The sequence below is a fragment of the Mastomys coucha genome, unplaced genomic scaffold (genome assembly GCF_008632895.1).
Source record: "Mastomys coucha isolate ucsf_1 unplaced genomic scaffold, UCSF_Mcou_1 pScaffold9, whole genome shotgun sequence".
Lineage (NCBI taxonomy): Eukaryota > Metazoa > Chordata > Mammalia > Rodentia > Muridae > Mastomys > Mastomys coucha.
The window spans coordinates 52,947,599-52,959,359 of NW_022196915.1; the positions used below are offsets into that span (position 1 = coordinate 52,947,599).

Consider the following 11,761-nt stretch of genomic DNA (forward strand, 5'->3'; position numbering starts at 1 on the left):
GGGGGGAGGGGGCGGGGCAGGGGCACAGTAGGTGGAGGGAGGAGATGGTTGTTTGAGGCCAAGATGGGGTACACAGCATAATCTTATCTCAGAAAGCTTAAAACAAAAGCAGGCAGGAGAGATGGCTCAGCTGATAAGCTACTTGCAGTAGAGAGATTAAGCAAGGCCTGTTGCTAGCCACCCACTGGCCAAGCAGAATGAGCAAGATCATGATAAATTAACCAATGGTGATTGGTGGAGTCAGCTCAACAGAATCTAAGATCTAGGGTTACCTGTGGAGGAGAGTCTCGATTGCAGTAATTCAGGTGGGAAGACTGTGGGTGGCACCATGTATGAGTTGAGGCTATAATGGGACCAGCTGCTTCGAGTGACTTCTGCTTTGACTTCCCTGCCGTGGCTGACTGTATACCCAACTCCCCAAGCTGCTTTTGTCAGAATATTTGAACACAGCAACAGAAAGGGAACCTAAGACACATCTGGAAAATCAAGTTGGATGGCATTCTGGAACATAATGCCTGAGGCTGACCTCTGACCTGCACCAAGCATACACAGGCACTTGCACAACCCCCTCCCCCACCCCACCCCATCCCACCACAAACTTGTGTGCTACATAGTCAAACAAAATAATATAATAATAACAATAACCAGTAGTTTCTTATGGGCTCAGATGTAGCCTATAAATTTCAAGATAGGGGAGAGTTCACATTTCCGAGTATCTACTGTGTGTCTGCTATGTACAGCAGAGGTCATTAAGTTGGTACATGAGTATCCCTTCTCAGGGATAATATTAATTAATATTGAAACAATAGTCTATAATTCTTGGTGCATGACTACAGAAGGTCTGGCTTCTCCACCAGACTACAAGTGCTCTGACACAGGGTGACCCAGCACACCACAGGAGTCAAGGGTGGAAGCAGGGGGCTCTCCTATCCTGCCCTGGGTGATGGCGGCTGTCATCTCTGTTTTATCTGTGTCCTGGATAATGCAGATGACATCATCGTATCCTCAAACACCCTGCTACCACCTCTGCCTTACAGATAAGGAAGCCACGGCTAAATGACCTTCAGAAGGTCACAGAGAAGGGCCAGTTAGAGTCACTGTCATTGTCATCCTGGGTTCCTGCCCACCCAACTGCTTCTTAGTGTTACCAGGGTCCTGCTCTCCCTCACTTGTCTTCAGACTAGCCTGAAAGACAAGAGAAGCACACAACTATCAAACTCTCTCTCTCTCTCTCTCTCTCTCTCTCCTCTCTCTGTCTCTCTCTCTCTCCTCTCTCTCTCTGTCTCTCTCTCTTCTCTCTCTCTCTTTTCTCTCTCTCTCTCCTCTCTCTCTCTCTCCTCTCTCTCTCTCTGTCTCTCTCTGTCTCTCTCTCTCTTCTCTCTCTCCTCTCTCTCTCTCTGTCTCTCTCTTCTCTCTCTCTCTTCTCTCTCTCTCTCCTCTCTCTCTCTCTCCTCTCTCTCTCTGTCTCTCTCTCTCCTCTCTCTCTCTCCCCCTCTCTCTCTCCTCTTTCTCTCTCTCTCTCTCCTCTCTCTCTCCTCTCTCTCTCTCCCTCTCTCCTCTTTCTCTCTCTCTCTCTCCTCTCTCTCTCTCTCTCCTCTCTCTCTCTCTCTCCCTTGCTCTGGCTCTCACACTATCTCAGCTGTGCCTCTCTGGTTGTTGTCTTTTGGTTTCCATTCCATTTCCTGAAGTTTCCATTCCCCTGGCAGGCCAGGTAGTCTGAGATAATAGATCCTTGGCTGTGAGAGACTGAGGAGACTGGGGACCCCATCAAGCAGGAAAGGCTAAGCAGCCCTGGGTAAGGGAGATTTCTATTCCTGAAATATGGTGAAGCTGCAATGTTGCACACAAAAGCTCATTTCCTGAACGTCTCTGAGTTGGACATGTCAACTCTAGGAGGAATTCCATTCATTCTAGTTAGAAGTGTGGGGGAGCAATGAGATAGATTGTGTGGCCTGCACTCCACACAAGCATCCACATTGTGTGTGTGTGTGTGTGTGTGTGTGTGTGTGTGTGTGTAATGCTTATTTTCTTTGAAAACCTGGTGGGCTTGAGTAGCCACATTCAGGGAATGCTAGGCAAATCCCAGAACACACTTGTCTTTTCTGCAGGACTTAGCACAACCATGGACATGCATATACAAACAGCCTATCATTTGAATGTTTCATTGACAGAATATTTCTGATTATTTCTATCAGATAAATGGCACCCTTAAGGGACTGGGGACAAAATGGGCTGGGCTAAAGGACACAGTTTCACCACTGAAGAGAAGGACAATTTAATATAACCCATTAGTCTGCAAGGGAAACACCTCTCTCTGATTCTGTGTCTCTTTGTCTCTCTGTCTCTCTCTCCCTGTCTCTCTGTCTCTCTGTCTCTCTGCCTCTCTCTGCCTCTCTCTCTCTCCTTTTTGGAGGTCTCTGACTCCTTAGGAATATTCTCATTTGAAGCTAGGACCTGTTTCACTGGGTGCCCTTCCTTCGTCTGGCCCCATCTTGGGTTTTCTAATAAGGAAGTTATTATAAAATGAAGGATAATGAAAATCTAATTTTATGGTGCATTTTTGGGTATTTTGTGCACATTTTCTTTTCATCCATCCATATTTCTCTCCAGTTAATTAAGGTCTGAGCCAGTTCTCTCTCCCCACCTGCTGCCCTCCAGAAAGAGAGCTCTTTGTCTCCTCTATCTCTGAAGCAGGCTCCTGGATGGGTAAGGAACCCTGAAGAAATAATTTTGTCTCACTCCCCCTCCCGTCTCTGTCCAGAGGCAAACTTTTCTCACTAGAAGCAGGAACCAAACCAATTCAGGTTCCCTGAGATCTCTAAGAATTCTATAAAGGCAAACAGAAGATGCACCCCAAGCACTTTGTCGATGCTTTTTTGGTCACTGTCTGTGAATGTGTCCTTTAAAGTTAATATATATATCCCTCAAGTGGAGTTTTCATACATTATCAAGGATCCTACCCTAAATCTAGACAAATAGGCTCTGAGGCTCAGAGAATCCAACAGTTTTCCATAGGTCTGAATCTAGGACTATTGGTCCACTTTCTTTCCAAGGTACTAACAAGTAGCTTAGCTGCTTTCATGGTTTCTAGATCCTCCCCCAGCTATGCAGATGCGTAAAGTGGCTGGAGAGCCGCTTTTCTTTTCTCAATAGCAATATCATGACCAATCACAGAATGAGTCTCCAACTGAATCTATCAGAATTTGTCACAAAATAAATATACCCAAAGCCTGTTCTCAAGGTGCTGGGTTAGTTCGCAGTCTAGACTTCTCAGAACACCAGCCTCCCCGTCCCACACAGACTCAGGACATCCAGTTAAGTTTCAGCTAAACTGTGAGTGATGCCTGAGTATTAGGTATAGCCCATATACTGCATGAAACATACTTAACGCTAAGAACAAAATCTTCAACAAATTTGTACATTTAAAATTCAGATCTGGATGGCCCATGTTTTCATTTGCTAAATCTGGCACCTCCATCCCAGAGTGGAGGCACCCTGGGAAGTTTCAAGCAGCCTGGGATTCCAAGCTTTGCTCCCAGAGACGTTGCCATGGCAGCCTGAGTACGCCTTCCCAGGCCTGGGGAGCATCCTCTATTTAAAGTTGCAGCTCCCCCTCACCCCTGAACTCTAGGCTCCTAACAAGCCGGCCTTCTTGGCTACTTTCAGTTTCCCCGGTATCTCTTGCCCCTCTTCGCCTTGGATTTGTACTTCTCAGGCTCTGACCTGCTTTCTTCTCCTTGTTTAGTTAATCCCTATTGATCTTCAGTTCTCATAGCTGCTTCTGCCAGAAAGATTCCGGACCTGTCCCTGAGCAGTCCTGCACACCCTCTCGCACTGTATTGGTGGAACTCTATTTCTCCTCACGACAGTCCCGCCCATCCTAGCTCGGCCCTGGGCAGCTGGAGCTACAGGCTCCTCCAAGTCTCCTCTCCCCTCACCTGACAGGAGCACCTGGATGCAAGAAGGAAGCTAGTAAGTGAAAGAAAGAAGGCAGACCGTCCTGCCAAAGTTAGGTCTTTCTTATGAATGTGACTTCTTCCTTCCTTGCTAGGGTCGTGAGTCACTCCCCCCTTCCCCCTCCGTCTGCTTTCTTGCACCCCCGCCCCCACCCGCAACGACTGTGAATCGCAGGAGCTTGTCAACTGTGCACACAGGGGCTGCCTGGCACCCCTACCCTTTCCAAATCATGCCCATTGTCTCAGCAGGCTCCAGACTGGCTCAAGATCTGCTAAGGTTCTTCTCCCTCGTGCTTTCCAATTCTCCGGGGCCAATGCCACCCGCCCCCACCCCAACAACTCCCAGGTCCCAGCTGGGTTCCTTCAAGGAGCCCAACGGAATCTTTCTTCCAGTATAGGGGTGATGGGAGATACCGGTGTCATATGGCTGAGGGTGAGGGCAGGTGGCAGGGCTTGGTGGGCCTCAGAACATCACCCATATGCTCACTGTTCACCCACCCAAAGCTTTGCCCACGCACAGCCTGGCAGCAGGAACAGCAGCCCAGAACTTAACCCTTGAGGGGCATGGGGAAAACAGCTTCAAAATGAGCCAGTGTGGCTGGTGTGAACTTTGGAACTTCAGCACACACACACACACACACACACACACACACACACACACACACACTATGGTATGGTTCCTCTTGGAGAACTCCGCTTGTCTTAAAGCTCCAGCTTCGGGGGAAAACAACGAACAAACAAACAAAAATGTCCTAGAGGTTGGGGACAGGGGTGGTGCAGGGGTAGAAAGAGAGACCACATGGGTGCCGAAGGGCACTGGGGAGAAGAGAGCTTAGTGCCTGGGCAGAGGTCTCAGCTAGAGCTGAAGTTAGGTTCTGAAGCCCTCGGTTGGGTTCGGAGTTCCCAAATCCAACCTTTAGAGACAGCAGCTTCGCCGAGCCGACTTCAGCCGTGCCCCTAGTCGCCCCTGTCTGAATCAGCTAACAGGACAAAAAGGGAGAAACACCCTTTAGTCTTAAAAGATAGATGCCTTCACCCCCAGCTCAGGGCGGCAAGCTCAGGGAGAGCACCTGCTCCGCGCCTCCGACTTTCTGGGTCCTTGGCTATCTTTCCAGGAATTCTCAACCGGGTCTAAGGTTTCCCGAAGGACCGGAACTGTAGACCCTTTCCAGCTTTCCACTTAAGTGGAGCGATCGACGTGGCCCTGACCCCGGCGCTGGGTAGCGACGTGCAGGACTTACCCTCGGGCGAGGCGTGGACTCGGGCCAGAGCTCCGGGCTGGGCCAGGTGAGCGCAGCCGCCGCAGGTAGGACGCGCGGCTCAGCCCGCAGAGGCTGAGTAAGTGGCTGACCTGACAGGTTGTTTTTCCCCCTCCTCCTCTCGGTCGTTAACCACACCCCTGCTGCTCTCCTCTCCACTTCCTTAAAGGGTGGGGTGTGCAGTCTGTGTTTGCAGGCTCCAACCTCTTACCATAAACTCTGAAATAGATGCCGCCTGCAATTCTCGGAGCTGCGGGGCTGACCGGGGGCCAGAGCCCATTGCCTTAGGGCCCCACTTGGGGTCCTCGGGTGCTCTGGACCTCTTGCGGCTGGTTGACCCCCAATTCCTACCACACCTGGCTTCTTCCAGGCACCCTTCTCTGCAGCCTTTGGTCACCAGACCTGTCTCACGTTCTCAGCAGTGGCCCGGTGGCCCCACACCTTGAAATGGCCCCCACCCCAGGTCAGATGACTATATCAGATGCCTGATATGACCGGTACAGGATTGGAAACACCTAGAACTGGGTTTCTGAGCCCAGACCCTGGAGGACTAGAACACAGTCAAAAAACAGTCGGGGGGGGGGGGCGTTGGGAATGTAGCTTAAACGGTAGAATGTGTGTCTAGCCTGGGTTCCATTCCCAGAACCAAAAGTATAATACTGAGTGTAGTGGTGGATAGCTCTATTATTTCCAACCCTCTGGAGGTTTATCCTTGGCTATGTGGTGAGTTCAAGATGAGGCTAGGCTGAAAGAGATCAAATAAAAAGAAAGCATCAACAATAGCAAAAACAACAAAACAAAACCAAAAACAACGAAACTGGAAAAGAATAGAGAAGCCTCACAATTATTTTCTTGTGTGGCCTCTCCGTATACCAGCTTGTGTCCCTGACCCTCTGAAGAGGCTGGCCACCTCTTTACTGGGTCAGTAAGGCAATGGTACTTGAGGCAGATCAAAGGCACTTTTGCAACATCACTTCTCTAGCCCTAGGAAGATTCTGACACTCTCCTAAGTGGAAGTTAGTGAGCTGGACTTGGCAGCAGACCCTCCCCCAGACATCTTTATCCTGTGCCCTTTGGTGTTTGAGGTTTGGGGTTTAGTCACAGTTCCTGTCTCTGACAGTAGCAATCCTGAGACTGCAAGCCCAAAGTTGCCCAACTACCTGCGAAAGCCACAGTCTTCCTGACACTTGTTCACTCTACCCCAGCTCTAACTTCAGCAGATCTGCTGCTCCCGGAGAACATCAGAGGGTACCAACATTCACCTCCCAGAGTGGTGGATGACTTCTCGAAGAGAAAGCAGAATTAATTAGTTAAGAACTCAGGAGGCAGAGTCAAGTGGAGCTCCTGAGTTCAAGGCCAACCTGATCTACACAGTGAGCTTCAGGACAGCCAGGCTACACAGAAAAACCTTGTCTCAAGAACATAAAGATATTTCTTAAGATGTAACAAAATATAGATTTTAGCTGTATCCTCCCTGTCTACTGAAAACCCTAATCTAAAGCCAGCGTCACCCACCCTCAAATACCTCAACCCCACTCCCTGGGCCATCTGCTGGGCCAGCAGGACCTCTCTACCATCTTGAACTGTCCCATTTGTCAACTATCTCTGCACTCGCATGCAGGCTTGGAGGTGATGTTGGTGGTAGTGAGGAGGCAGAGGTGGCCAGACAGGTTTCTTCATCTAGTCCTTGGAGGAAAAAAAAAAAGACAAATGGAGGGGTAAAGTTGGGGGAGCAGTGAAGACTCATGAACAGTGTCTGGGGTAAATGACCACAGGGCAATAAAAACAAAAACTGTCAGAGGGTGTGAGCAGTGGGGTGGCGTAGGGTGTCGGCAGGGGGTGGCTTTCTGAATCCTTGCACTTGGGAAAGGGTGGGTAACGTCTTGTGGTGTAAAGGGGAGATCTACCTGAGGGAATGGGCAGCTGGCTGACTGTTGAAGAAAAGCTGGGTTTGTGTGTGCTGCCCCCATGTGGGCACACACATGAACTACAGCCGTATCTCTGTCCTGCTCTGTTAAGGTCTACGGTTTTGTGTGCACACACACTGTATCCTTTACTTGGCACGTTATTTCCTTTAAACTTCTCTGAGCATTTGTTTTTTTTTTTCTTCCGTTTTTAAACAAACAAGCACGTTTCATTATAACATTTTCACACATGTAAGTCAGGTGCCCTGCTGAGAACCCTCTGCTCCTGTCTTCCCTGTTTCCCATCGGCTATTGTGCTGGTGTTCATTCACCTCCAGCGGTTCTCACTCTTGCCAACGCTGCCACCCTTAAACAGTTCCCCATGTTGTGGTGACCCCCCCCCACACACACACACCATAAAATTACTTTTCTTGCTATTTCATAGCTGTAATTTTGCTACTGTTAAGAATCACAATGAAATAGCTGTGTTTTCTGTTGGTCTTAAGTGACCCTTGTGAAAGGGTCATTCAACTCTCAGAGGGGTCACAACCCACAGGTTGAGAACCTCTGCCCTGGACAGTCTCACGGCTTCCTCTGGCCAAGTAGGAAAAATAAGAGACCAGCACCACCAGGGCCAATATATATAGCTTTTAAACTCTAGATTCTGCATATCACGATAATGTTCGCTTCTATTTATTTTTCAGAAAATTGACATTTTTCGGTTTTGGTTTTTTTTTTTCTTTTGGTTTTTCGAGACAGGGTTTCTATGTGTAGTTATGGCTGTCCTGGAACTCACTCTGTAGACCAGGTTGGCCTCGAACTCAGAAATCAGCCTCCCTTTGCCTCCCAAGTGCTGGGATTAAAGGTGTATGCCACCACTGCCCACATAATTTTTGTTCTTCTCTATGTCTGAATAAAACTTGTGTGTGTGTGCACGTGAGTGTGTGTGTGTGTGTGTGTGTGTGTGTGTGTGTATACCATATTGTCTTCTCTCACTCATCTGTTGATGGACATCTGTGTTGACTCTATTATACCTTAGCTGCTGGGAATAGAGACAAGGCAAACATGGACATTGAGTGTCTCTGTGGTGTCTAACTTGTATTCTTTCAGCTCTTTCCTCAGGAGTTATGGCTGGATGATACAGACATTCTCTGTTAACCAGCTAGCCTTGTGCATGTGTACTGTGTTACTCTAGCACCCTCCTCAGCATTTGATGTCCCGTTTTTCCTTGAAGGCAGCCATTCTGATGGGGGTGAGATGAAATCTGAAAGCAGTTTTAATTGGCATCTCCCTGGTAGGTAAGGATATTGAACACCTTTTCAAGTATTTATTGACGGTTTTGTACTTCTTCTTTTGAGAACTACCTATTCTATTTATTTGTCCATTTATCGATCATTGATTTAGTTTTGTAGCTCTTTATGTAGCTTAGATACTAATCCACTCTGTCAGGAATGTTGCAGAGCCCTTCCCCACTCCACCCTCCCTGCCCCACCCCATTCCACCCCCCATTCTTTAGGATGCTTCTCTCCAGTGATTGTTTCCTTTGTTGTGCAGAACCCTCTTAATTTCATGTAACCCTAGTTGTCTTTTTTTTCTTTTTTCTTTCTTTCTTTTTTTTTTCTTCCTTTTTTGGTTTTTTTGAGCCAGGGTTTTTCTTGGGTACACCTTGGCTATCTTGGAACTTTTTGAGCCAGGGTTTCTCAGGGTACACCTTGACTGTCTTGGAACTCACTCTGTAGACCAGACTGGCCTCGAACTCAGAAATTCGCCTGCCCCTGCCTCCATTTGTCAATTCTTGAGATTGACAAATGTCATTAGAACACGGGAGCTTCTCTTCTTAGGGTCTAATTTAATTTAATCTAATGTAAACTTATCCCCATCTAGCTTATGAATGAATGAGACTCAAACTGTAGTTGTTTTATTTGGCTTTGACAGTTACTGGGGTGGGGGCTAGTCATCCCTAATCTACTTTCCTAAATGTTGGCCAGGCTGCTTCCCCAGTGGTGTACCCCAGGTACTTGTTGTTACTCCTGGCCATGTGCTCAGGGTCCATCTCCTTTCGTGGTGGCCTCCTCTCTCCCTTGTCCTTTTTCCTTTCCCTCTCTCTGCAACCCCAACCAGCTAACTTAAAATCTACCTACCTCCAATCACTCCACTAATGGGTTGTAGACATTTTTATTTAACCAATAGTTTTAAATTAAGGAACAAAGTTTGCACAGCAAAAGGTGGTAACTGTGGCTGGCAACTAGACCTTCATTCAGGTACGGAATTTAGCATTATAATACATAGCAACAGACCCAATCTCTACAGGTCCCTGCTCATATAATCCTTGCTGTGACCACATCCTGAAGTGCTTTACCTGTGCTTTTCTCTAGGACTTTCTTTCTCTCTCTCTCTCTCTTTCTTTCTTTCTTTCTTTCTTTCTTTCTTTCTTTCTTTCTTCCTTTCTTTCTTTCTTTCTTTTCTAGACAGGGTTTCTCTGTATAGCCCTGGCTGTCCTGGACCTCACTTCATAGATCAGGCTGGCCTTGAACTCAGAAATACACCTGCCTCTGCCTCCCAAGTGCTGGGATTAAAGGCATGCACCACCACTGCCTGGCTTCTCTAGGACTTTCAAAGTTTCCGGTCTTATGTTAAGGCCTTTGGTCTGTTTGAATTGCTTTTTCTGCAGAGATAAAGATCTGGTTTCATTGTACATGAGGAAATTCAGGTTTCCCAGTTCCACTTAAGGGGCTTGTTGGTTCTCTGATGTGTGTTTTTGACAATTCTATCAAAATTCAACTGACTGTACCTGTGTTTATTTCTAAATCCTACATTCTATTCCACTGGTCTGTGTGTCAGTTTGGGGCAAGTACTGTCTGACTTTTATTACTATGGCTCTGTAACACCATTTGAGATCAAGTATTAATTCCATCAGCCAGAGAAAGTCATGCTCGTGGAGAAAAACACTTATTTTGAAAAGACGCTCAAATCTTTATTCCTGAGTGGAAATAAAAAGGGGGATCTTTTCCTATTGTCATTCTTAGTTCTCCTACTTTCTCAAAATAAATGATCTCATGGTATTCCTAGCATCTTTGCAAGTTCATCATAAATCAATAAGGAGTCACAGCAAAATGTTTTCATGTGTTCCCATTAAGATTAGTTCCTAACTAAACATTCATTATCCATCTTCTAGCTCTATAAGTTCATTAAAAGTTTAAAGCAATAATTTGATGTTACAAGTCAACATGGCTTTGTCAAAAGGCAAATCATCTGCCTTGTGTCTCATTAGTTTTGAAGTTTTGTATTGGTAGCTCCAGCCAATATTTTATTTTCTGTCCTTGCACTTACAATAAATTGCCCATTCCTAGCTTATGACCTTTAGTTATCAGATAATGGCTTCACAGCTAGCCTAGAAGGAAGGTTTTCCCTGATCATAAATTTGTTCCAAGCCTGCTTTCTATGTCCCAGTGCAATTAGCTCATGACACATGAAGGTTTACAGACTCTAGTTGCAGCTTTCATACTAATGAGGGCTCAGAATCACTTGTATCACTTTAGGGGTTCTATAGTTTAGGAATTATGAAATCATCAGTTTGTCTACATAGCATTACAAGAGAGTACATCTTCATTGGTTTGCAGAAAATGTACCCAATAGAGTGGAGTAATGCCCAGGAATCATTATACTGTTTAACAGTGACAGGAAAGACATAACAAGACCAAGAATCAACCCTGAGATGAGATCTCTGAAGGCCCTGCAATTCAGAGTTTACCCATCTCATTCATGCAAAATGATAACCCATGTCCAGAGAGTCACTTGTTAGTTTTTGCCTCTTCTAAATGCTTCTGACATCCAACTACTGCTCTAGAACCATGCCTGTCTGCCTGCTGCCATGATGATCAGGGATTAATCCTCTAAATCTATAAGCAAGGATACAATTGAATATTTTCTTCTATACATTTCCTTGGTCACGGTGTCTCCTCACAGCAACAGAACAGTAACTGAGACATTGAGTAGGAAAGGCCTACCCTAAATATAAGTAGCCCCATCCTATAGGGCCTGGACTGGATACAAAGGGAAACAGAAGCAAGCCTGGTGAGTACCACCATCCATCTCTCTCTCTCTCTGACTCCAATGGGATGTAATTTCACTAGCCACCTCACACCCCTACCAACATGGCTTCTCTGACATTATGCAGTCTATTCTATCTAATTATACCCCAAACTAAATGCTCCCCAAGTTGCCTCTTTGTATGTGCTTGATCACAGTGACAATAAAAGTAGCAAATATAACAGACTTTTCTAGGGCCTCAGTGTCATTAATTGTTATAGATCTGATTGTTTATAGGCTCCTCATTTGACTTTGGTAGACATGTGTCTATGAATTTACCTATTTCTCCTCTGTTTTCTAATTTTCTGAAATAGTTTTTCAAAGTGTGCTATAATAATCCTCTAAATGTCATTTATTATCTGCTATAATGCATCCCCCTCTCATCATCTCTAATTTTGTTAATTTGTGTTGGCTGGGTTAAGGTTTCCTTGATACTATCTCTTCAAGAAAACAGCTCTTTGCTTGATTCATTCTAAGACCTGGAACTGTAAAGTTATTTATTTGTATTCTTAATAGTTTTTAAGATTTAATTTTATTATTTTTAGTTATGTGT

At 46.1% G+C, this 11,761-nt stretch overlaps 1 protein-coding gene across 2 annotated transcripts in view; it reads right to left on the minus strand.

The window, feature by feature from the left end:
* Ptk2b (protein tyrosine kinase 2 beta) overlaps positions 1 to 5,372 on the minus strand; it is a 127,470-nt gene extending 122,098 nt beyond the window's left edge. For both annotated transcript variants that reach the window (XM_031362842.1, XM_031362837.1), the window contains exon 1: positions 5,198 to 5,372. The gene's annotated coding sequence lies outside the window, so the exon portion shown is untranslated. The remainder of the gene's footprint in view (positions 1 to 5,197) is intronic.
* Between the last annotated feature and the right edge of the window lie 6,389 nt (positions 5,373 to 11,761).